Consider the following 24,956-nt stretch of genomic DNA (forward strand, 5'->3'; position numbering starts at 1 on the left):
CAACAAATTTTAAAAAAGTGTTAAATAAGGAATTCTCTCTATGATCAAAGTGTTACTTGCCTTGCTCACGTTCGAAAAACCCTAGAGATTCGTAGTAGCAGGCCTTGCACTCCGGAAACTCTATCGTGAACAAACAATAGCATACATGAGCACTCAAGCATAAGAAGCAAAGGTAAATCCCCAAAAGAAAAGATCTGAACAGAAAATTCAAGAGAAGATCTTCGATTTGCAAAAAGAATCAAACGAATCGGGGTTACAAAACTCAAACTACAATCAAAAGAAGTTCAAATTCAAATCTGCTTGAAACCAAATTTTAAATTTTCGAAATCATGTTCAAGTTAATTATCTGGACAGAGGGGAACAAGACGAAGATTTCAGCGTTGGTTTCACTAGATTTGGGCAAATGAGCAAAAAGTAGCGAGGATTTGAAGATTAGGGACTAATCAGCGATAAAAGTATTTACAGATAGGTCCCTGGCTGAAAATAAAACTAAAAAGAAAAACCTAACGAACGAACCTTCGTTAACAGAAACTAACGAACGAACATGTTCGCTAACAGAGAGAAACGGGTGAATGTTCGCTAACTAGCGAACCCAAAAAACCGATCTAAACGAATAACCGAAGAAAAACCGGACAGGTTTTCACGGTTTTTTTACAGGTTCGATGGTTTTCGATGGAAAACCGGCGGCGGATCCAGACGACGGCGGTTGCGGCACTTCCGGCGAATGGCGCGTCGGCGGGACTGTGGGGTGGGGTGGCATGGGCGGCGGTGGCAGCAGCAGCGACGAATGGCGGCGCGGGGCGGCAGCTCGGCTGCGGCAGCGGGGTTGCAGGTTTGGTGGAGGGAGAGGGCGGTGGCGGCGGCATATAAAGGGGGGAGGGAGGCGGCGGGGTGGTTTGCGAGAGGGGGCGGGGTCCCCGTGTGCTGGTCGGACACGGCGGCGGTGGCGGGCGAACTCTGGACTTCGGTCCCGAACCGGAGGAATGTGGCGGCGCGCTGGGCCTGGGCGCGGCTGGGCCGGCCCAGGAAGAAGTTTTTAAAAAAATCACTCCTTGGGTCCTTGAGTTGCTTATGATTTCTAGGATCACAACCAAATTGCAAATTGCAAATATGATATGCATATGATGATCTATGTATAACATCCAAATTGAAAAATTGGGATGTTACACTCCATCCTTGCTACTCGTGTGTGCTAGCATTACCATCGCAGTCGGTATTCTATGGTCCAAATTTTATGATGTGCGGCCCATCACAAAAATTTCACGATTATAGAACATGTGTGATAAGTAGAGAATCACACACATTCACTTTTCCCAAACCATATGCGATAACTTATTAAGAAGATTAGGTAATCATTGTATGAGTGTCAGATAGGATTACGAAAGGTCGGACCATCATAACATCATCGTACATGATAACTATCACACACGCTATTCTGTGGTGCAACGTTTAGGATGTGTACCACATCAGAAACACTTCACGATTGCAAATCGTGTACGATAAGGCAACTATCAATAACATTTTGTTTGCTCGTACCGTTTATGATATTGTCTGACATCACACATGCTTTGCAAATGGCTGATACGTCCATTTTGCATCATGCTTTTATATTGATATTTATTGCATTATGGGCTGTTACTACACATTATATCACAATACTTATGCCTTTTCTCTCTTATTTTATAAGTTTTACATGAAGAGGGAGAATGCTGGCAGCTGGAATTCAGGACTGGAAAAGGAGCAAATATCATAGACTTATTCTCCACAACTCCAATAGTCCTGAAACTTCATGAAGAATATTTTTGGAATATATAAAAATATTGGGCGAAGAAAGTAGCAGAGGGGGCCACCTGCCATCCATAAGGGTGGGGGGGCGCCCTCCGGTCTTGTGGGCCCCTTGGTAGGCCCCCGACGCCCATCTTCTGCTATATGGTGTGTTTTGACCTATAAAAAATCAGAAGGAAGCTTTCGGGATGAAGCGCCGCAGTCTCGAGGCGGAACTTGGGCAGAACCAATCTAGTGCTCCGACGGAGCTGTTCTGCCAGGGAAACGTCCCTCCGGGAGGGGGAAATCATCGCCATTGTCATCACCAATGATCCTCTCATCGAGAGGGGGTCAATCTCCATCAACAACTTCACCAATACCATCTCCTCTCAAACCCTAGTTCATCTCTTATATCCGATCTTTGTCTCAAAACCTCAGATTGGTACCTGTGGGTTGCTAGTAGTGTTGATTACTCCTTGTAGTTGATGCTAGTTGGTTTATTCGGTGGAAAATCATATGTTCAGATCCTTAATGATAATTAATACTCCTCTAATTATGAACATGAATATGCTTTGTGAGTACTTAGGTTTGTTCCTGAGGACATGGGAGAAGTCTTGTTATAAGTAATCATGTGAATTTGGTATTCGTTCGATATTTTGATGAGATGTATGTTCTCTTTTCCTCTAGTGGTGTTATGTGAACGTCGACTACATGACACTTCACCATTTTTTGGGCCTAGGGGAAGGCATTGGGAAGTAATAAATAGATGATGGGTTGCTAGAGTGACAGAAGCTTAAACCCTAGTTTATGTGTTGCTTCGTAAGGGGCTGATTTGGATCCATATGTTTCATGCTATGGTTAGATTTATCTTAATTCTTATTTCATAGCTGCGGATGCTTGTGAGAGAGGTTAATCATAAGTGGGAGGCTTTTCCATGGAAGGGAAGCACCCAAGCACCGGTCCACCCACATATCAAATTATCAAAGTAATGAACATGAATCATATGAGCATGATGAAAACTAGCTTGACAGTAATTCCCATGTGTCCTCGGGAGCTCTTTGCTTTATATAAGAGTTCGTCCAAGCTTGTCCTTTGCTACAAAAAGGATTGGGCCACCTTGCTTCACCTTGTTTACTTTTGTTACTTGTTACCCGTTACGAATTAGTTTCAGTGCTTGTAGAGAATACCTTGTTGAACACCGCTTGTCATTTCCTTCTGCTCCTCGTTGGTTCGACACTATTACTTATCGTAAGGACTAGGATAGATCACCTATACTTGTGGGTCATCAACGGCACATGTGTGCATGCTCACACACGTTTCCTCTCTGTGAACCGTGTCGGATTATGGTGTATATCACAAACGTTTGTGTTTTACCGACCGTGTGTACCGTAACGACCTGCGGAGCGTAATTTCATCGTAATTTAATTGCTGCTATTTAAAATTATACCAGATTTGAATTTGAAAGTATGCTATAGCTTTATTCATATCCATCAGGTTCAAACAACCAATGCATTATTTGATTCACAGGTACATATGTTCAAGAATTACATAAGCACCAAATAAAGAATGATGAACGACGGTTGGATACTTGTACTATTAAAGACGGTAAGAAAGAGGCGAAATACATTCTGGTTGTTGAACAAGGTGAAGCGGAATGCCCATATTGTACCCTCCACCATGTAGAAAGGCACGCATGACTCTAGTACAACCCCTTGTGATGGCCGACCGCCCATCCTTCACTGTCTTCATGAACATATCTAGATAGTCACCGTGTTCTGGTACAAATACTTTAACCTTTGCATGCCTACCAATCATGCAGTTTGTGAGGTAATCTTGAGTAAACTACTTTGGGAACCACTGCAAAGGAAAAAATTCAGACATTGCCATCTAACACAACTCATTATGGGCAGTAAAAAGAAGGCTGCATAGTTCTTAATTACCATCTTGCAGTTTGCTGTTGTCTTGGATAAAGTGTAAACAAATAGTTTAATTACCATCTTTTGACCCATTTTACTAATAATCTTTATCAGCTTCCTCACTTGAGGCTGGTTCATCAATATCTGATTGCCCCATATGCAGAAAGGGTCGAAGCGCAGAACTTTACCAATGACATATGTACCTAAAAGCACAAAATTAATATTAGAAGCTAAACAACGCAATTGCAAAATTATGTAGTACAACACTCCCTCCGTCCCACTATATAATATCTTATAACATCCAATATACTCACATATTGGATGAATTACCATCTTATATTATGGGCCAGAGGGAGTGAGGGAGTCCTGGATTAGGGGGTCTCCGGACAGCCAGACTATCTCCATTGGCCGGACTGTTGGACTATGAAGATACAAGATTAAAGACTTCGTCTCGTGTCCAGATGGGATTCAACTTGGCGTGGAAGGCAAGCTAGGCAATACGGATATGGATATCTCCTCCTTTGTAACCGACCTTGTGTAACCCTAACCCTCTCCGGTGTCTATATAAACCGAAGGGTTTTAGTCCGTAGGACAACAACCATAACATACAATCATACCATATGCTAGTTTCTAGGGTTTAGCCTCTCTGATCTCGTGGTAGATCTACTCTTGTACTACCCATATCATCAATATTAATCAAGCAGGACGTAGGGTTTTACCTCCATCAAGAGGGCCCGAACCTGGGTAAAACTTCGTGTCCCCCGCCTCCTGTTACCATCTGGCCTAGACGCACAGTTCGGGACCCCCTACCCAAGATCCGCCGGTTTTGACACCGACAGGGAGTTTATTGCATTTTTACAAATTATCGGTTTATTAACTACTGGTGTGTTGTTGTTGTTGTTGTTGCTACTCGTAAAGATGATAAGCAAGTTAAGTAAGTACAAGCATACTTACTGGAGGCACTGGATATTTAATGCAGAAAGGAGCAAGCCCGTCTTGTTGCATGCATCTTGTGTCTCTCATAGCAGTCTCTTCACAACTTTATTTAGGTCATCAACTGACAAGTCAACTTGGCTCAAACATTGGACGCCGGCTAAGTCACTAGCATAATTCCACATTAAGTCACCCCCCGACTTAATGGCTAAATTTTCCAGCTGATCCAACACCGGGTCAGATCGATCTCAGTGAGGTCGTTTGCTGAAAAAGCCCTCAATTTAGAGTATATGTGGGAGACTTTTTGACGCTCTTCTTTAGAATGCCAACCAGGAAAAGCTTCGGTTGGGTAAAGTCGCTCCAGTCTGTAACCCGGCAATGGGTTCTCGCCGGTAGGAGCAGTGTTCTTGCAGTAAAACTAGGTTTTCTTCCATCCTTTTGAATGACTCGACAATTTAGCTTCTAGAAAAGGGCGGTTCTTCCGCCTCTGAACAGACACCCCACCTAGCTCTATGCTAGCGCCATATGCAAATTCAGTCTGGTGGTTGATATAGAAAAATTCCTTGAAGATAGGTGCAGTCGCCTCTGTCTGAAGATAAACCTCGTAGAAGATTTGGAATTGGCACATATTGGTCATAGAAATGGGGCCAATGTCTTGAGGATGGAGGTTGAAAAAGCTAACGAAATCCTGGAAGAATTTTGACCCAGGCAGTGAGAAGCCCCTATGAAGATGATTAGAGAACACAATGATTTCTCCATCCTCGGGCTGGGGCATGTTATCTTCCCCAAGTGCCCCTCCAGCCAACTACTTCTTGAACCGGAAGAAGACTCTGCCCAACAAGGTCAGCAAGCACTAGGGTGGAAACTTGGGATTGGACCTAGTTGCAAGCCGTATTAGTTTTGGCTCTGTCAATCTTGGACACGATGAGCCACCTAAAGGGTTAAAATTGCGAGGTAAAGTATGAATGGCGGGTCATTTCATGAACAATAAGTCGCCAATTGGTTTATATGATGAGCTGGCAAAATAATGAGGTCACCATGATTCTAGGGGACGGTTTAACATGTTTGTTCCATTATTGAGCAGCGGGTTATTCAAAATATTGAGCCGGCTAGATGAAGAGACAACTTTGAGTTTCAAGCTAGGCCAGTCATGATATGCAATAATGAGCGGGCAAAGCATAAGGCGTCTCATCTTAATTAAAGACTTTTGTTTTCAGCTAAGTGTTGGACAAAAACAAGTTGTTATTGAAATGATTGTAGTTACAGATCTACAAAAGCATTGGAAAATAAATATTTATCAAAACCTAGAGCACACAGTGGGAGCACTAGCTGGTCCATCGACAAGGCTGAATGGCAATGCGAGTTTTCTAGATGCAAAAATGGTATTGTAATCATCACCGCAGTGTTTCTATGAGTAGTTCAAAATAAAAGCAGGTCTATTCCAAATCATGGTGATGAACCGCAAAAGAACACCGATAAACTATGATGAGATATGAGGAAGAATGGGGCATCCCTATAGATCTAAAAGAGGAGATGAAGCGTACGTCGATGCGGGGACGCTTCGGGGGTGTTCTTGAACAGCTTCGGCAGTGATGGGCGCAGAGCAGAGGGCACAGATGATGTTGCCAGAGAGCTCGCGGTCGCGCAATTGTGGAGCTTTGGTTGTGGTTGACCGGGCGCGAGGAAGAAGACGACCGGAGGGCCGAAGACATAAAGTGAAAACTAGATCCCTTAGGGTATATTTATAAGGCAAATAGAAGGGGGAAAGGCAGGTGTGAGAATAGAGGCGGCACAGTAACTTTTTGAGTATGGGATGGCCTGATTTTCAGGTTTGATAGATATACACAAAAGATCAGTTGTGATGTCACACTTGAGCTCCTAAAATTACGGAAGGTGACATCATATTTAAAAGAGATAGAAAATGACAAGTGTAAAAGTATCATAAGCCGGAACCTATGACCCGACCACGATGCAAATTCAAAAGGGAAGATGACCCGGAATTATTATCAGTCCGAAGATTGACATGAATAAATTCAAATCAATTTGGGGGCTAATATTGGGCATATAACCCCATGGTATGACATGCCCGTTTAGGGCCGGGGCATTCAGTGGCTACTTAAGAAGTATATGGTTTGACGATAGGCTGAGGCGATAAGTTCAAGGCCTAGGAGATGAGTCGGCAGGTGGTCCGACTCATGGCCAAGAAGTATAGGTCGCCAATACTTACCATAACACCGAAGGAAGTTTCATTACTTAGGAAGCAAGGCAAGTAGGATGCATATTAGGGCATGAGTTGTAGTAGAACCTAGACTTTGTTGTAAGCCCATGCCTCGACCTATATATAAAGGGGAGTCCCTGAGGCAGAAAGACTAAGTTACAATCTCTCGAGTACTAGGATAGCTAAGACGCACCCTTGTAATCGAGATCATCATCATCAATATCAATCAAGCAAGAAATAGGCTATTACCTCCATCGGGTGGGGCAGAACATGGGTAAACCCATGTCTCTCGATTCCAATCAACCCCGTTCAAGCTACTACCTCATGGCGATGGCCTCATGACTAAGTCCTTTCATGAGGACATCTGCCATGACAAATCTACGTCACTCAGGCAAACGGGAACTTTAGCCCTCACACACGGCCTTTGCCTGCAAGCAATGTTGGGAAATGTCCCTTTTACCTCTCACTTCGTCCGTCACCTCCAGTCACCTTTATAATTCGTACCTCTCTCTTTTGTTAGGGTTAGCGAAGCATATTAGAACAACTAGAAAGAACTTTGCTCATATCTATCCCTCTCCTTTGGAGAATCCATAGTGGAACATCATGGCCTCCTCTTATGGAGAAGAATCTTCAACATAGGATTGCCAAACCCTCATCTCCTCCATGGATTTGAGATGAATAATGCCCTAGTTGCTAGTTTCCTTTGGTCGATCTTGTATACTTGTGGACTCTTGTGATTTCATATATAGTGGATGTACGATTGGGCTTGTCTTTGTATTTCCCCCTTGTGATTTGTGTTCCTCTTGAATCCTCCCCCAAGTTGTGAAAAATTGGGCCACATAGGGTCTCTTCCCAACACCAATAGGTTTGGCTCGATCACCATGGAGATCCTGACAAAATGAGTGCAGTTTCGACTGAGCTCCCGATCTCCGAGCTAGTTGTTATTGTTGCATGGTACATTGGGTGGAAGCACCGGCGACTAGTGAAGCAAGTTCTAATCCAAACGCCTGTGAAAACTGTGTTGTCTATCAGGGTGCTAATGACCAAATTTATCAAGTCAATGACAACTAAAGCGTCTTGCCCGGAAGTATGATCACATGTGGAGCAAAACATGCGCTTGTGGTGGTTGATCTGTCGGAGGCCGCACTGCATAGCATCATCCGCTCCAGCTGCCCTGCCCTGGAGCTCTTGCTGCTTGTTTTTAGAATAGAAATTTGTATCCGTTGTCTCAAAATAAAGTCGCCCCACCTTGTAAGCATGGTAATTTGTTTTTTTGGACATGATCTCATCATCGAAGATGCCCCTTCACTTCAAAGGTTGCTCCTTGATTCTATTATAGTGTCTTTGCAAAGTATTGTTGTCTCTGCGCCTAAACTGGAGACCTTGGGTCCAATTCGTGATCCTTTTAGATGGTTCAAGATGGTGTTTGGCTCCACACCTATTGAGGTAATGTATATTATTCACGTAAACTTTTGTAATCTTCTTTTTTCATTTGTGCACATAAGTATCATCTTGGAGTACACTTTTGGTACTAACACTACTAGGGAAAACCCTCGTAGTAGCGTGGGTTTTGAGCCTATCAGCAGCGCGGGTGGCCACGCTACTACTACGGCGCTACAACTAACTCTTAGTAGTAGCGCGGTCTATACCCGCGCTACTACTATTGACTATATCAACAACGCTTTTTGGGAATGCGCTACTATTAATTAGTTGTAGCGCTTTCCTATCCCCGCGCTACTGTTGTATCTTTCATCATTTCCCCCCCTGCTTCCTACCCTGTTTCAGTTTCAATAAATTGCAATTTCCATATACTAGGTTCTACTAGATATCAATATCATAAAGCATTATAGGTACTAGGTAGTACTAGATAACAATTTCATATATAGTTAACATGCATCCTCAAGCAGTACTAGGTAGTCTTACAGCCACACATATATAGCAGTTCTATTAGGTATATATAGTCATACATCCACACACACATATGTAGTTCTAGATGATATCGACGATGATCATCATCCTCAAGCCTGGGAGGTGGGTGTTCCTGATAGTAATTAGCATGGCCTGTCCAACACGAAGATTCTTGCCAACGAGGAATCTCTTCCGCCCAACCGAGCTTAAGTATATGCGACCGTCCGTGTCCATGCGGTAAGTACAGGTGGTGACTAAGCCCCTTGTGGTAAGGCGTAGTCTAGCTGAGCCTTCTTCATGAGGCTCGATACCACAACTCATATATAGGCTCTTTGGCAATTTCTGAATAAGAAAAACATATCAATTAATAAGTAGCCTCTCACGTACTCTTGCAAATATATTTCTATTAAGTATAGATTTCTACACTATGAAAAGACACAGCACTACACATTTGTACTAAGCATGAATTCTACTAATAAGTATATATGGATTATCTACACTATTAATAGTTCCTTGGATTCTACACTAATAAGCATGTGATCGGACTATAAACTAAAGCATGTCATCGACAAGATTACACACAGCATATCATTGGACTCTACACTAAGCATATCATCGGATAATTTGCATTTGTAAGTATAACAATAAAGCATATATATATGTATATCATCAAATTACTATAGTTAGTATAACATACCATAACATGCCGATCAACCATGGTACTTGTCAGGCGGGTCACGAATGGCACCCCGACAAAGTCATCACGTGGCGGAATTATGTCCCATAGGTTGCACACCTCCTCGCTCAGCCTCATTCTTTGAGCTACGATGGCTTCATGCAGTGGGTCCTCACCATCTTCATCGAGTGGGTCCTCATCATCTTCCACCAGGTTGATATAAATGACAGCCAACTTAGGTCTTTCTGCTCTAAAGGACAAGCTGATCAACTCACCACCAGTAAGACGCATGCGGGCGAGGAAATGGGCCCATCCATCTCCTCCAATCTGCGACATATTGCGTCCTTTCTCGACCTCCATAGTGTAGGGCCCCCTAGGAGCCTCAAATGTCATGGTCTCTCCTGTCAGCTTGTTGAATTTCAACCTCACATTGCATGGGATGATCTGTGTACAAAACGAAAAATGACGCAATGCGTTAATGCCAACACTAAAAACAAAATAGTTATTACATTTCATATAATTTCTTCCGCCGCATGACAAAAACTCGGCTAGAAGTAGATGCCGAACAGCTTGCCAGTTGCAAGGCTACTGGCACACCTTGACTTGCATAGTCGACATGGTGGTGGCGGTGGTCGTTCCATTTTCCTAAAGCAATATGAGAAAAGATGAACGATCCACTTCGCAGGAAAGAAAAACAATAACATAAAGTTCTCAATGCATCGATCTTAATCAGAAAACAGAATATTTAGGCTTAGTAACTAAAATTAACATATAAGATGATATGAGGTTAGCAACATACATTACATATAACACGAACTGCCATGCTACTGTTTTCAATCTTTGTTGTTTATCTTATGCCAAACTAAATATATTTAACAAGCTAGCATCAATACAAATTAAACAATATCAATGGATCTAACAACTGCTACCTCTTGAGCATGCGTTGGTTTTCTCTTGAAGAGGAAAGGGTGATGCAGCAAAGTAGCGTAAGTATTTCCCTTAGTTTATGAGAACCAAGGTATCAATCCAGTAGGAGACTACACGCAAATCGCCTAGTACCTGCACAAACAAATAAGAACTTTGCAACCAACGCGATAAAGGTGTTGTCAATCCCTTCACAGCCACACGCAAAAGTGAGATATGATAAAGATAATAAGATACATATTTTTGGTATTTTTGTGGTATAGATTGGAAAATAAAGATTGCAAAATAAATGGTGATAGAAATAGCTAGTTGACGGGAAATTAATATGATGTAAAGTAGACCCGGGGGCCATAGGTTTCACTAGTGGCTTCTCTCAAGATAGCATGTATTACGGTGGGTGAACAAATTACTGCCGAGCAATTGATTGAAAAGCGCATAGTTATGATGATATCTAAGGCAATGATCATGAAAATAGGCATCACGTCCATGTCAAGTAGACCAAAACAATTCTGCATCTACTACTATTACTCCACACATCGACCGCTATCCAGCATGCATCTAGAGTCTTAAGTTCATAAGAATGGAGTAACGCATTAGGCAAGATGACATGATGTAGAGGGATAAACTCAAGCAATATGATATAAACCCCATCTTTTTATCCTCAATGGCAACAATACAATACATGTCGTTTCCCTTTCTGTCACTGGGATCGAGCACTGCAAGATTGAACCCAAAGCTAAGCACTTCTCCCATTGCAAGAAAGATCAATCTAGTAGGCCAAACTGAACCGATAATTCGAAGAGACTTGCAAAGATATCAAATCATGCATATAAGAATTCAGAGAAGAATCAAATTCATAGATAATCAAGTTCATAAACCCACAATTCATCAGATCTCGGCAAACACACTGCAAAAAGAGTTACATCGAATAGATCTTCAAGAAGATCGAGGATAACTTTGCATTGAGATCCAAAGAGAGAGAGGAAGCCATCTAGCTAACAACTATGGACCGGAAGGTCTGTGGTAAACTACTCACACATCACCGGAGAGGCTACGGTGTTGATGTAGAAGCCCTCCGTGATCGAATCCCCCACCAGCAGATTGCCAGAAAAGCCCCAAGATGGGATCTCATCGGTACAGGAGGTTGTGGCGATGGAAAAGGTGTTTCGTTGCTCTCCCCAAAGGTTTCAGGGTATAAGAGTATATATAGGCGAAAGAAGTTGGTCGGTGGAGCTGCGAGGGGCCCACGAGGGTGGGGGCGCGCCTGGCCCCCTGGACGCCGCCCTACCTCGTGGCCGCCTCGCGGCTTCCTTCATGTCCACTCCAAGTCTCCTGGATCACGTTTGTTCCAAAAAAAAGATCCTCACGAAGGTTTCATTCCGTTTGTATTCCGTTTGATATTCCTTTTCCACCAAACACTGAAATTGGCAGAAAAACAGCAATTTGCAATGGCTTTTGGTTAACAGGTTTGTCCCAAAAATAATATAAAAAGGTATAATAAAGTCCATTAAACATCCAAAACAGATAATATAATAGTATGGAAAAATCAAAAATTATAGATACGTTGGAGACGTATCAAGCATCCCCAAGCCTAATTCCTGCTCGTCCTCGAGTAGGTAAATGATAAAAACAGAATTTTTGATGTGGAATGCTCCCTAACATAGTTTTCAATGTAATTCTCTTTATTGTGGCATGAATGTTCAGATCCAATAGATTCAAGACAAAAGTTTAATATTGACATAAAAATAGTAATACTTCAAGCATGCTAACCAAGAAATTATGTCTTATCAAAATAACATAGCCAAAGAAAGATTATCCCTACAAAATCATATAGTTTGGCCATGCCTCATTTTCGTCACACAAAATGCTCCCATCATGCATAACCCCGATGACAACCCGAGTAATTGGTTCATACGTTTTAACGCGCTTCAACCTTTTCAACCCTTACGCAATACATGAGCGCAAGCCATGGATATAGCACTATAGGTGGAATAGCATATGATGATGGGGGTTATGTGAGGAGACAAAAAGGAGAAAGTCTCACAATGACGTGACTAATCAACGGGCTATGGGGATGCCCATCAATTGATGTCAATGCGAGGAGTAGGGATTGCCATGCAACGGATGCACTAGAGCTATAAGTGTATGAAAGCTCATCAAAAGAAACTAAGTGGGTGTGAATCCAACTTGCTTGCTCACGAAGACCTAGGGCATCTTGAGGAAGCCCGTCATTGGAATATACAAGCCAAGTTCTATAATGAAAAATTCACACTAATATATGAAAGTGACAAAATAAGAAACTCTCTACCATGAAGACCATGGTGCTATTTTGAAGCACAAGTGTGGAAAAAGGATAGTAACATTGTCCCTTCTCTCTTTTTCTCTCATTTTTTGTTTGGGCTTCTTTGGCCTCTTTTTTATTTGGGATTCACAGGCCTCTCTTTTTTATTTCTTATTTCCTCACATGGGACAATGCTCTAATAATGATGATCATCACACTTTTATTTACTCATAACTCAGTGTTAGAACTTGATACTAGAACAAAAATATGACTCTATGTGAATGCCTCTGGCGGTGTACCGGGATATGCGATGCATCAAGAGCGACATGTATGAAAGAATTATGAAAGTGGCTTTGCCACAAATACGATGTCAACTACATGATCATGCAAAGCAATATGAGAATTATGGAGCATGTCATAATAAAAGGAACGGTGGAAAGTTGCATCACAATATATCTCGGAATGGCTATGGAAATGCCATAATAGATAGGTATGGTGGCTGTTTTGAGGAAGATATAAGGAGGCTTATGTGGGATAGAGCATATTTTATCACGGGGTTTGGATGCACTGGCGAAGTTTGCACCAACCCTCAACGTGAGAAAGGGCAATGCACGGTATCGTAGAGGATAGCAAATTGCGGAAAGGTAAGAGTGTGTATGATCCATGGACTCACATTAGTCATAAAGAACTCATATACTTATTGCAAAAGTTTATTAACCCTCTAAGTAAAGTACTACAACGCATGCCCTAGAGGGATAGATTGGTAGGAAAAGACCATCGCTCGTCCCCGACCGCAACAAATAAGGAAAGCACTCAAAGAACACCCCATGATTTGTTACAAACCGTTTACCATACGTGCGTGCTACGGGACTTACCATCTTTAAGACAAGTATTTCTCAATTTCACAATTACCCAACTAGCATGACTCTAACATTACCACCTTTATATCTCAAAACATCTATTAAGTATCATAGTATTCAAAGCACTCTATATGATAGTTTTTGTCATACCCATCTTGAATGCCTATCATATTAGGACTAATTTTATAGCCAAAGCAAACGACAATGCTGTTCTAAAAGACTCTCAAAATAATATAAGTGAAACATGAGATATCAGTAATTTCTAAAAAATAAAACCACCACCGTGGTCTAAAAAAATATAAGTGGAGCACGAGAGCAAAATTATCTAGCTCAAAACACATAAGTGAAGCACATAGAGTATTCTAATAAATTCCGATTCATGTGTGTATCTCCCAAAAGGTGTGTACGGCAAGGATTATTGTGTTAAACTAAAAAGCAAAGAATCGAATCATACAAGACACTCCAAGCAAAACACATATCATGTGGTGAATAAAAATATGGCCTCAATTAAAGTTATCGATAGACGAAGACAAAAGAGGGGATGCCTTCTGGGGCATCCCCAAGCTTAGGCTTTTGGTTGTCATTGAATTTTACCTTGGGGTGCCTTGGGCATGCCCAAGCTTAGGCTCTTGCCACTCCTTATTCCATAATGCATTAAATCTTTACCCAAAAACTTGAAAACTTCACAACACAAAACTCAACAGAAAATCTCATGAGCTTCGTTAGTATAAGAAAACAAACCACCACCTTAAGGAACTGTAATGAACTCATTCTTCATTTATATTGGTGTTAAACCTATTCCAACTTCTCTATGGTTCATACCGCCCCATACTAGCCATAGAATCATCAAAATAAGCAAACAACACACGAAAGATAGAATATGTAAAAAACAGAACAGTCTGTAGTAATCTGTAGGTTTTGTATACTTATGTAACTCCAAAGTTCTACCAAATTAGGACGACCAGGGTAATTTGTATATTAATCTACTGCACTTGGAATTGGTATGTTATCGCTTCCTGGTAAAAAATGAAAATTATTCTCGTGAGCGTATACTTTCTGGGTTTTTTTCAGCAAGATCAAACAACAATCATCCAAGAAGATCCTAAAGGCTTTACTTGGCACAAACACTAATTGAAACATAAAAACACAATCACAACATAGGATATAATATTTATTTATTACTAAACAGGAACAAAAACCAAGGAAAAAATAAAATTGAGTTGCCTCCCAACAAGTGCTATCATTTAACGCCCCTAGCTAGGCATTGGCAATTTCAATGATGCTCACATGCAAGACAAGAATTGAAGCACAAAAGAGGGCATCATAAAACACGTGACAAACACATCTCAGTCTAACATACTTCCTATGCATAGGCATCTTATAGGCAAACAAATTATCATAGCAAGCAAAAACTAGCATATGCAAGCAAGCGGAAAGAAACAATAGCAATCTCAACATAACGAGAGGTAATTTAGTAACATGAAAATTTCTACAATCATATTTTCCTGTCTCATAATAATTACATGTGGGATCATAAGTAAACTCAATAAAATAGTTATCACATGAAATATTTCCAACACGATCCACATGCATGCAAAGTTGACACCCTTCCAAAATAGTGGGATTAACATTAACTAAAGTCATGACCACTCCAAACTGACTTTTATCAACGATTGAACATTCTCCAAATACGTGGGATCTAAATTAGACAATCTTCCAAACCCACTTTCAATAATATTGCAAACACTATTATCAATCTCATATTCATCATGGGGCTTAAATAAATTTTCAAGATCAGAAGAAGAATCACCCAAATCATGATCATTGCAACAAATAGTAGTTATAGCAAAACTAGCATCCCCAAGCTTAGGGTGTTGCATATTATTAACACAATTGACGTTAATAGAATTTATAATAACATCATTGCAATCAAGCTTTTCATCGAATGAACTATCAAGTATGGGTGCAATAGCAATGATCTCATGTTTAACATTAGGAACTATAGCAAATTCATCTTCATAAATATTGGCATCATGGCCACAAGAATAGCAAGCATCATGTTCATCAAGGGATATTTCAATCAAATCATTGGAATCATAATTATCTATAGTTTCATGCATATCATTATTTTCTTCCAAAGCAACGGTCATTCTTTCAATAAATTCTTTGACATAGACATTATGAGCATAGTTTTCATAGAAATATTTAAGTCTGTCAAGATTTTTAGTTTCTTAGAGAGTAATATCATACTTTTCAATCAAAGAAGCAACTTCATAAGCACCCTTAAAAGCAACAAATTCTTCAATTTGTTCGATATCGTATTAACTATAAACACCCTTTGCATAAGAAGATAAGATTTCATTATCATTAAACTCACATAGGTAGGGGAGGTGTTTTTTAGGGTTCTTAGAGAAGCAAGTAAAATCATAAATTTGACAAAGATTCCAAGCATAACACAACAATTTGTTTATTTGATCCCATAAGAGTCTCCCTTTTTCAGACAAACGGTGACGCACAAAATGAGCATGCTCTTCTAAATATTTCCCATCAACTAGGCTAGTTGGGGTTTCAGCACGAGCACATAAGGATCGAAGATGATCCAAGTAGAACACTTTAAGTGGACCCTTATCAATAGATTTTTAGCAAGCAAAGATGCAAGCAAATAGAAGTCACATGGTAACACGAGCAAACAGAAGGACGAATGGAAGAGGGGCGAATAAAACGGCAAAGGTGAAGTGGGGGAGAGGAAAACAAGAGGTGAATGGCAAATAATGTAACGCGAGGGATATGAGTTTGTGATGGGTACTTGGTATACCTTGACTTGGCGTAGATCTCGTCGGCAAAGGCGCCAGAAATCATTCTTGCTATCTATTGAGCATGTGTTGGTTTTCCCTTGAAGAGGAAAGCGTGATGCAGCAAAGTAGCGTAAGTATTTCCCTCAGTTTTGAGAACCAAGGTATCAATCCAGTAGGAGACTACACGCAAATGGCCTAGTACCTGCACAAACAAATAATAACCTTGCAACGAACGCGATAAAGGGGTTGTCAATCCCTTCACGGCCACTAGCAAAAGTGAGATCTGATAAAGATAATAAGATAAGTATTTTTGGTATTTTTGTGGTATAGATTGCAAAATAAACGGCGACAGAAATGGCGAGTTGACGAGAAACTAATATGATGTAAAGTAGACCTGGGGGCCATAGGTTTCACTAGTGGCTTCTCTCAAGATAGCATGTATTACGGTGGGTGAACAAATTACTACTGAGCAATTGATAGAAAAGCGCATAGTTATGATATCTAAGGCAATGATCAAGAATATAGGCATCACGTCTCTGTCAAGTAGACCGAAACAATTCTGCATATACTACTATTACTCCACACATCGACCGCTATCCAGCATGCATCTAGAGTATTAAGTTCATAAGAACGGAGTAACGCATTAGGCAAGATGACATGATGTAGAGGGATAAAACCAAGCAATATAATATAAACCCCATCTTTTTATCCTCAATGGCAACAATACAATACATGTCGTTTCCCTTTCTGTCACTGGGATCGAGCACTGCAAGATTGAACCCAAAGCTAAGCACTTCTCCCATTGCAAGAAATATCAATCTTGTAGGCCAAACTGAACTGATAATTCGAAGAGACTTGCAAAGATATCAAATCATGTATATAATAATTCAGAGAAGAATCAAATTCATAGATAATCAAGTTCCTAAACCCACAATTCATCGGATCTCGGCAAACACACTGCAAAAATAGTTACATCGAGTAGATCTTCAAGAAGATCGAGGATAACTTTGTATTGAGATCCAAAGAGAGAGAGGAAGCCATCTAGCTAATAACTATGGACCGAAGGTCTGTGGTAAACTATTCACACATCACCGGAGAGGCTACGGTGTTGATGTAGAAGCCCTCCGTGATCGAATCCCCCACCAGCAGATTGCCAGAAAAGCCCCAAGATGGGATCTCATCGGTACAGGAGGTTGTGGCGATGGAAAAGGTGTTTCGTTGCTCTCCCCAAAGGTTTCAGGGTATAAGAGTATATATAGGCGAAAGAAGTTGGTCGGTGGAGCTGCGAGGGGCCCACGAGGGTGGGGGCGCGCCTGGCCCCCTGGACGCCGCCCTACCTCGTGGCCGCCTCGCGGCTTCCTTCATGTCCACTCCAAGTCTCCTGGATCACGTTTGTTCCAAAAAAAAGATCCTCACGAAGGTTTCATTCCGTTTGTATTCCGTTTGATATTCCTTTTCCACCAAACACTGAAATTGGCAGAAAAACAGCAATTTGCAATGGCTTTTGGTTAACAGGTTTGTCCCAAAAATAATATAAAAAGGTATAATAAAGTCCATTAAACATCCAAAACAGATAATATAATAGTATGGAAAAATCAAAAATTATAGATACGTTGGAGACGTATCAAGCATCCCCAAGCCTAATTCCTGCTCGTCCTCGAGTAGGTAAATGATAAAAACAGAATTTTTGATGTGGAATGCTCCCTAACATAGTTTTCAATGTAATTCTCTTTATTGTGGCATGAATGTTCAGATCCAATAGATTCAAGACAAAAGTTTAATATTGACATAAAAATAGTAATACTTCAAGCATGCTAACCAAGAAATTATGTCTTATCAAAATAACATAGCCAAAGAAAGATTATCCCTACAAAATCATATAGTTTGGCCATGCCTCATTTTCGTCACACAAAATGCTCCCATCATGCATAACCCCGATGACAACCCGAGTAATTGGTTCATACGTTTTAACGCGCTTCAACCTTTTCAACCCTTACGCAATACATGAGCGCAAGCCATGGATATAGCACTATAGGTGGAATAGCATATGATGATGGGGGTTATGTGAGGAGACAAAAAGGAGAAAGTCTCACAATGACGTGACTAATCAACGGGCTATGGGGATGCCCATCAATTGATGTCAATGCGAGGAGTAGGGATTGCCATGCAACGGATGCACTAGAGCTATAAGTGTATGAAAGCTCATCAAAAGAAACTAAGTGGGTGTGAATCCAACTTGCTTGCTCACGAAGACCTAGGGCATCTTGAGGAAGCCCGTCATTGGAATATACAAGCCAAGTTCTATAATGAAAAATTCACACTAATATATGAAAGTGACAAAATAAGAAACTCTCTACCATGAAGACCATGGTGCTATTTTGAAGCACAAGTGTGGAAAAAGGATAGTAACATTGTCCCTTCTCTCTTTTTCTCTCATTTTTTGTTTGGGCTTCTTTGGCCTCTTTTTTATTTGGGATTCACAGGCCTCTCTTTTTTATTTCTTATTTCCTCACATGGGACAATGCTCTAATAATGATGATCATCACACTTTTATTTACTCATAACTCAGTGTTAGAACTTGATACTAGAACAAAAATATGACTCTATGTGAATGCCTCTGGCGGTGTACCGGGATATGCGATGCATCAAGAGCGACATGTATGAAAGAATTATGAAAGTGGCTTTGCCACAAATACGATGTCAACTACATGATCATGCAAAGCAATATGAGAATTATGGAGCATGTCATAATAAAAGGAACGGTGGAAAGTTGCATCACAATATATCTCGGAATGGCTATGGAAATGCCATAATAGATAGGTATGGTGGCTGTTTTGAGGAAGATATAAGGAGGCTTATGTGGGATAGAGCATATTTTATCACGGGGTTTGGATGCACTGGCGAAGTTTGCACCAACCCTCAACGTGAGAAAGGGCAATGCACGGTATCGTAGAGGATAGCAAATTGCGGAAAGGTAAGAGTGTGTATGATCCATGGACTCACATTAGTCATAAAGAACTCATATACTTATTGCAAAAGTTTATTAACCCTCTAAGTAAAGTACTACAACGCATGCCCTAGAGGGATAGATTGGTAGGAAAAGACCATCGCTCGTCCCCGACCGCAACAAATAAGGAAAGCACTCAAAGAACACCCCATGATTTGTTACAAACCGTTTACCATACGTGCGTGCTACGGGACTTACCATCTTTAAGACAAGTATTTCTCAATTTCACAATTACCCAACTAGCATGACTCTAACATTACCACCTTTATATCTCAAAACATCTATTAAGTATCATAGTATTCAAAGCACTCTATATGATAGTTTTTGTCATACCCATCTTGAATGCCTATCATATTAGGACTAATTTTATAGCCAAAGCAAACGACAATGCTGTTCTAAAAGACTCTCAAAATAATATAAGTGAAACATGAGATATCAGTAATTTCTAAAAAATAAAACCACCACCGTGGTCTAAAAAAATATAAGTGGAGCACGAGAGCAAAATTATCTAGCTCAAAACACATAAGTGAAGCACATAGAGTATTCTAATAAATTCCGATTCATGTGTGTATCTCCCAAAAGGTGTGTACGGCAAGGATTATTGTGTTAAACTAAAAAGCAAAGAATCGAATCATACAAGACACTCCAAGCAAAACACATATCATGTGGTGAATAAAAATATGGCCTCAATTAAAGTTATCGATAGACGAAGACAAAAGAGGGGATGCCTTCTGGGGCATCCCCAAGCTTAGGCTTTTGGTTGTCATTGAATTTTACCTTGGGGTGCCTTGGGCATGCCCAAGCTTAGGCTCTTGCCACTCCTTATTCCATAATGCATTAAATCTTTACCCAAAAACTTGAAAACTTCACAACACAAAACTCAACAGAAAATCTCATGAGCTTCGTTAGTATAAGAAAACAAACCACCACCTTAAGGAACTGTAATGAACTCATTCTTCATTTATATTGGTGTTAAACCTATTCCAACTTCTCTATGGTTCATACCGCCCCATACTAGCCATAGAATCATCAAAATAAGCAAACAACACACGAAAGATAGAATATGTAAAAAACAGAACAGTCTGTAGTAATCTGTAGGTTTTGTATACTTATGTAACTCCAAAGTTCTACCAAATTAGGACGACCAGGGTAATTTGTATATTAATCTACTGCACTTGGAATTGGTATGTTATCGCTTCCTGGTAAAAAATGAAAATTATTCTCGTGAGCGTATACTTTCTGGGTTTTTTTCAGCAAGATCAAACAACAATCATCCAAGAAGATCCTAAAGGCTTTACTTGGCACAAACACTAATTGAAACATAAAAACACAATCACAACATAGGATATAATATTTATTTATTACTAAACAGGAACAAAAACCAAGGAAAAAATAAAATTGAGTTGCCTCCCAACAAGTGCTATCATTTAACGCCCCTAGCTAGGCATTGGCAATTTCAATGATGCTCACATGCAAGACAAGAATTGAAGCACAAAAGAGGGCATCATAAAACACGTGACAAACACATCTCAGTCTAACATACTTCCTATGCATAGGCATCTTATAGGCAAACAAATTATCATAGCAAGCAAAAACTAGCATATGCAAGCAAGCGGAAAGAAACAATAGCAATCTCAACATAACGAGAGGTAATTTAGTAACATGAAAATTTCTACAATCATATTTTCCTGTCTCATAATAATTACATGTGGGATCATAAGTAAACTCAATAAAATAGTTATCACATGAAATATTTCCAACACGATCCACATGCATGCAAAGTTGACACCCTTCCAAAATAGTGGGATTAACATTAACTAAAGTCATGACCACTCCAAACTGACTTTTATCAACGATTGAACATTCTCCAAATACGTGGGATCTAAATTAGACAATCTTCCAAACCCACTTTCAATAATATTGCAAACACTATTATCAATCTCATATTCATCATGGGGCTTAAATAAATTTTCAAGATCAGAAGAAGAATCACCCAAATCATGATCATTGCAACAAATAGTAGTTATAGCAAAACTAGCATCCCCAAGCTTAGGGTGTTGCATATTATTAACACAATTGACGTTAATAGAATTTATAATAACATCATTGCAATCAAGCTTTTCATCGAATGAACTATCAAGTATGGGTGCAATAGCAATGATCTCATGTTTAACATTAGGAACTATAGCAAATTCATCTTCATAAATATTGGCATCATGGCCACAAGAATAGCAAGCATCATGTTCATCAAGGGATATTTCAATCAAATCATTGGAATCATAATTATCTATAGTTTCATGCATATCATTATTTTCTTCCAAAGCAACGGTCATTCTTTCAATAAATTCTTTGACATAGACATTATGAGCATAGTTTTCATAGAAATATTTAAGTATGTCAAGATTTTCAGATTCGTAGAGAGTAATATCATACTTTTCAATCAAAGAACAACTTCATAAGCACCCTTCAAAGCAACAAATTCTTCAATTTGTTCGATATCGTAGTAACTATAAACACCCTTTGCATAAGAAGATAAGATTTCATTATCATTAAACTCACATAGGTAGGGGAGGTGTTTTTAGGGTTCTTAGAGCAACAAGTACAATCATAAATTTCACAAAGATTCCAAGCATAACACAACAATCTGTTTATTTGATCCCATAAGAGTCTCCCTTTTTCAAACAGATGGTGACGCACAAAATGAGCATGCTCATCTAAAGATTTCCCTTCAACTAGGCTAGTTGGGGTCTCATCACAAGCACATAAGGATCGAAGATGATCCAAGTAGAACACTTTAAGTGGATCCATATCAATAGATTTTTAGCAAGCAAAGAAGCAAGCAAATAGAAGACACATGGTAACACGAGCAAACAGAAGGATGAACGGAAGAGGGGCGAATAAAACGGCAAAGGTGAAGTTGGGGAGAGGAAAACGAGAGGCGAATGGCAAATAGTGTAATGTGAGGGATAAGAGTTTGTGATGGGTACTTGGTATGTCTTGACTTGGCGTAGATCTCCCCGGCAATGGCGCCAGAAATCCTTCTTGCTACCTCTTGAGCATGGGTTGGTTTTCCCTTGAAGAGGAAAGGGTGAGGCAGCAAAGTAGCGTAAGTATTTCCCTCAGTTTTTGAGAACCAAGGTATCAATCCAGTAGGAGCCTACACGCAAATCGCCTAGTACCTGCACAAACAAATAAGAACCTTGCAACCAACGCGATAAAGGGGTTGTTAATACCTTCACGGCCACTTGCAAAAGTGAGATCTGAGGAAGATAATAAGATAAATATTTTTGGTATTTTTGTGGTATAGATTGGAAAATAAAGATTGCAAAATAAATGGCGACAGAAATAGCTAGTTGAAGGGAAACTAATATGATGTAAAGTAGACTCTGGGGCCATAGGTTTCACTAGTGGCTTCTCTCAAGATAGCATATATTACGGTGGGTGAACAAATTACTGCTGAGCAATTGATAGAAAAGCGCATAGTTATGATGATATCTAAGGCAATGATCATGAATATAGGCATCACGTCTGTGTTAAGTAGATCGAAACAATTCTGCATCTACTACTATTACTCCAGACATCGAACACTATCCAGCATGCATCTAGAGTATTAAATTCATTAGAATGGAGTAACGCATTAGGCTAGATGACATGATGTAGAGGGATAAACTCAAGCAATGATATAAACCCCATATTTTTATCCTCGATGGCAACAATACAATACATGTCGTTTCCCTTTCTGTCACTGGGATCGAGCACCGCAAGATTGAACCCAAAGCTAAGCACTTCTCCCATTGCAAGAAAGATCAATCTTGTAGTCCAAACTAAACCGATAATTCGAAGAGACTTCCAATAATATAAAATCATGCATATAAGAATTCAGAGAAGAATCAAATAATATTCATAGATAATCAAGTTCATAAACCCACAATTCATCGGGTCTCGGCAAATACACCGCGAAAAGAGTTACATCGAATAGATCTCCAAGAAGATCGAGGAGAACTTTGTATTGAGATCCAAAGGGAGAAAAAAGCCATCTAGATAATAACTATGGACCGAAAGGTCTGTGGTAAACTACTCACACATCACCGGAGAGGCTATGGTGTTGATGTAGAAGCCCTCCATGATCGAATCCCCCTCCGGCAGATCGCCGTAAAAGGCCCCAAGATGGGATCTCACGAGTACAGAAGGTTGTGGCAGTGGAAAAGGTGTTTCGTTGCTCTCCCTGAAGGTTTCTGGGTATTAGAGTATGTATAGGTGAAAGAAGTAGGTCGGTGGAGCTGCGAGGGGCTCACGAGGGTGGGGGCGTGCCGCCCTACCTCGTGGCCACCTCGCTGCTTCCTTGACGTCCACTCCAATCTCCTGGATCACGTTTGTTTCAAAAAAGATCCTCGCGAAGGTTTCATTCCATTTGGATTCCGTTTGATATTCCTTTTCTGTGAAACAATGAAATAGGCAAAAAAATAGCAATTTGCACTGGCTTTCGGTTAATAGGTTAGTCCCAAAAATAGTATAAAAAGGTATAATAAAGCCTATTAAACATCCAAAACAGATAATATAATAGCATGGAACAATCAAAAATTATAGATACATTGGAGACGTATCAACAACCACATGTAGCAACTTAGCATGGGATGGTCATCAAGCTCAACATGCAAACAAACATAGCAAACTAGCATCGACTATTCTAAACCCTAGAAACTATCCTAAATCAAATTGTTATATATGATCAGAGGCTTATATCAACTATTTCTAAATTTTTACTTATCAGTTACTCATACTAAATCAAAGTTGTTATATATCAACTACAATCTCTTAAGTAAATCAAAATGTTGCATATCAACAAAAAAATATCAACTAGCCTACTAAATCAAAATGTAGGAGGGGGTGGGGGGTTGGAGGAGGGAGGAGGGAGAAGGAGGGGCCAATGGAGGAGGGAGGAGGATGGAGGACGGAAGAGGAAGGTGGAGCGAGGAGGGGCTGGCCGGCGTCGAACGGAGGAGTGGTGGGAGGATGGAGGAGGAGGGGCCAACTAGCGTCGAACGAAGGAGTAGAGGGAGGAGGGAGGAGGAGGGGGCAGGGAGGAGGGCGGCCGGTGAAGGATTACCGAGTCCAGGGAGGAGGAGGTGACGGCGATGTAGAGGGAGGAGGGCTAGGCGACGGCTGCCGGCGGGGGCGAGGGAGGCCGGTGGGGGAGGACCGGCGCGGGGGTATTGAGGGGGGAGATCAAGTGAGTGTGAGTGTGAGTATGAGTGGAGAGAGGAGAGTGAGGGGCGGCCGGTTGGGGAAGATAGAATGGCCTAGCAGTAGCACGCTATAGGGAAATGTGCTACTGCTATACGTCGTAGAAGTAGTGCCTTCTAATAAAATGCGCTACTGCTATGTGTAAGCATGTAAAAATATACATCGAAAATACATTGATCATCAATGATCTTTTTGTGTACAATCTGAATTGTCAATATGAGTCCTCTCCGGTTTAGAAACCGGAGAAGACTCATATTGCGGCCACAAATTCTACACATAGAGTTCACTTAAGACCAAGTGGTTGTGATAGTTTGAGAAGTAACATATTTAAGGTGGTAACAACCCTGTTCGCGAAGCGAGGTGGGACTAAATTTTTGGAGTAAGCTTAGCAGTAGCGGGCATTGCCAGAAGGTGCTACTGCTATGATCAG

This window comes from Triticum urartu, chromosome 4, assembly GCF_003073215.2.
Source record: "Triticum urartu cultivar G1812 chromosome 4, Tu2.1, whole genome shotgun sequence".
In the NCBI taxonomy this organism is placed as follows: Eukaryota; Viridiplantae; Streptophyta; class Magnoliopsida; order Poales; family Poaceae; genus Triticum; species Triticum urartu.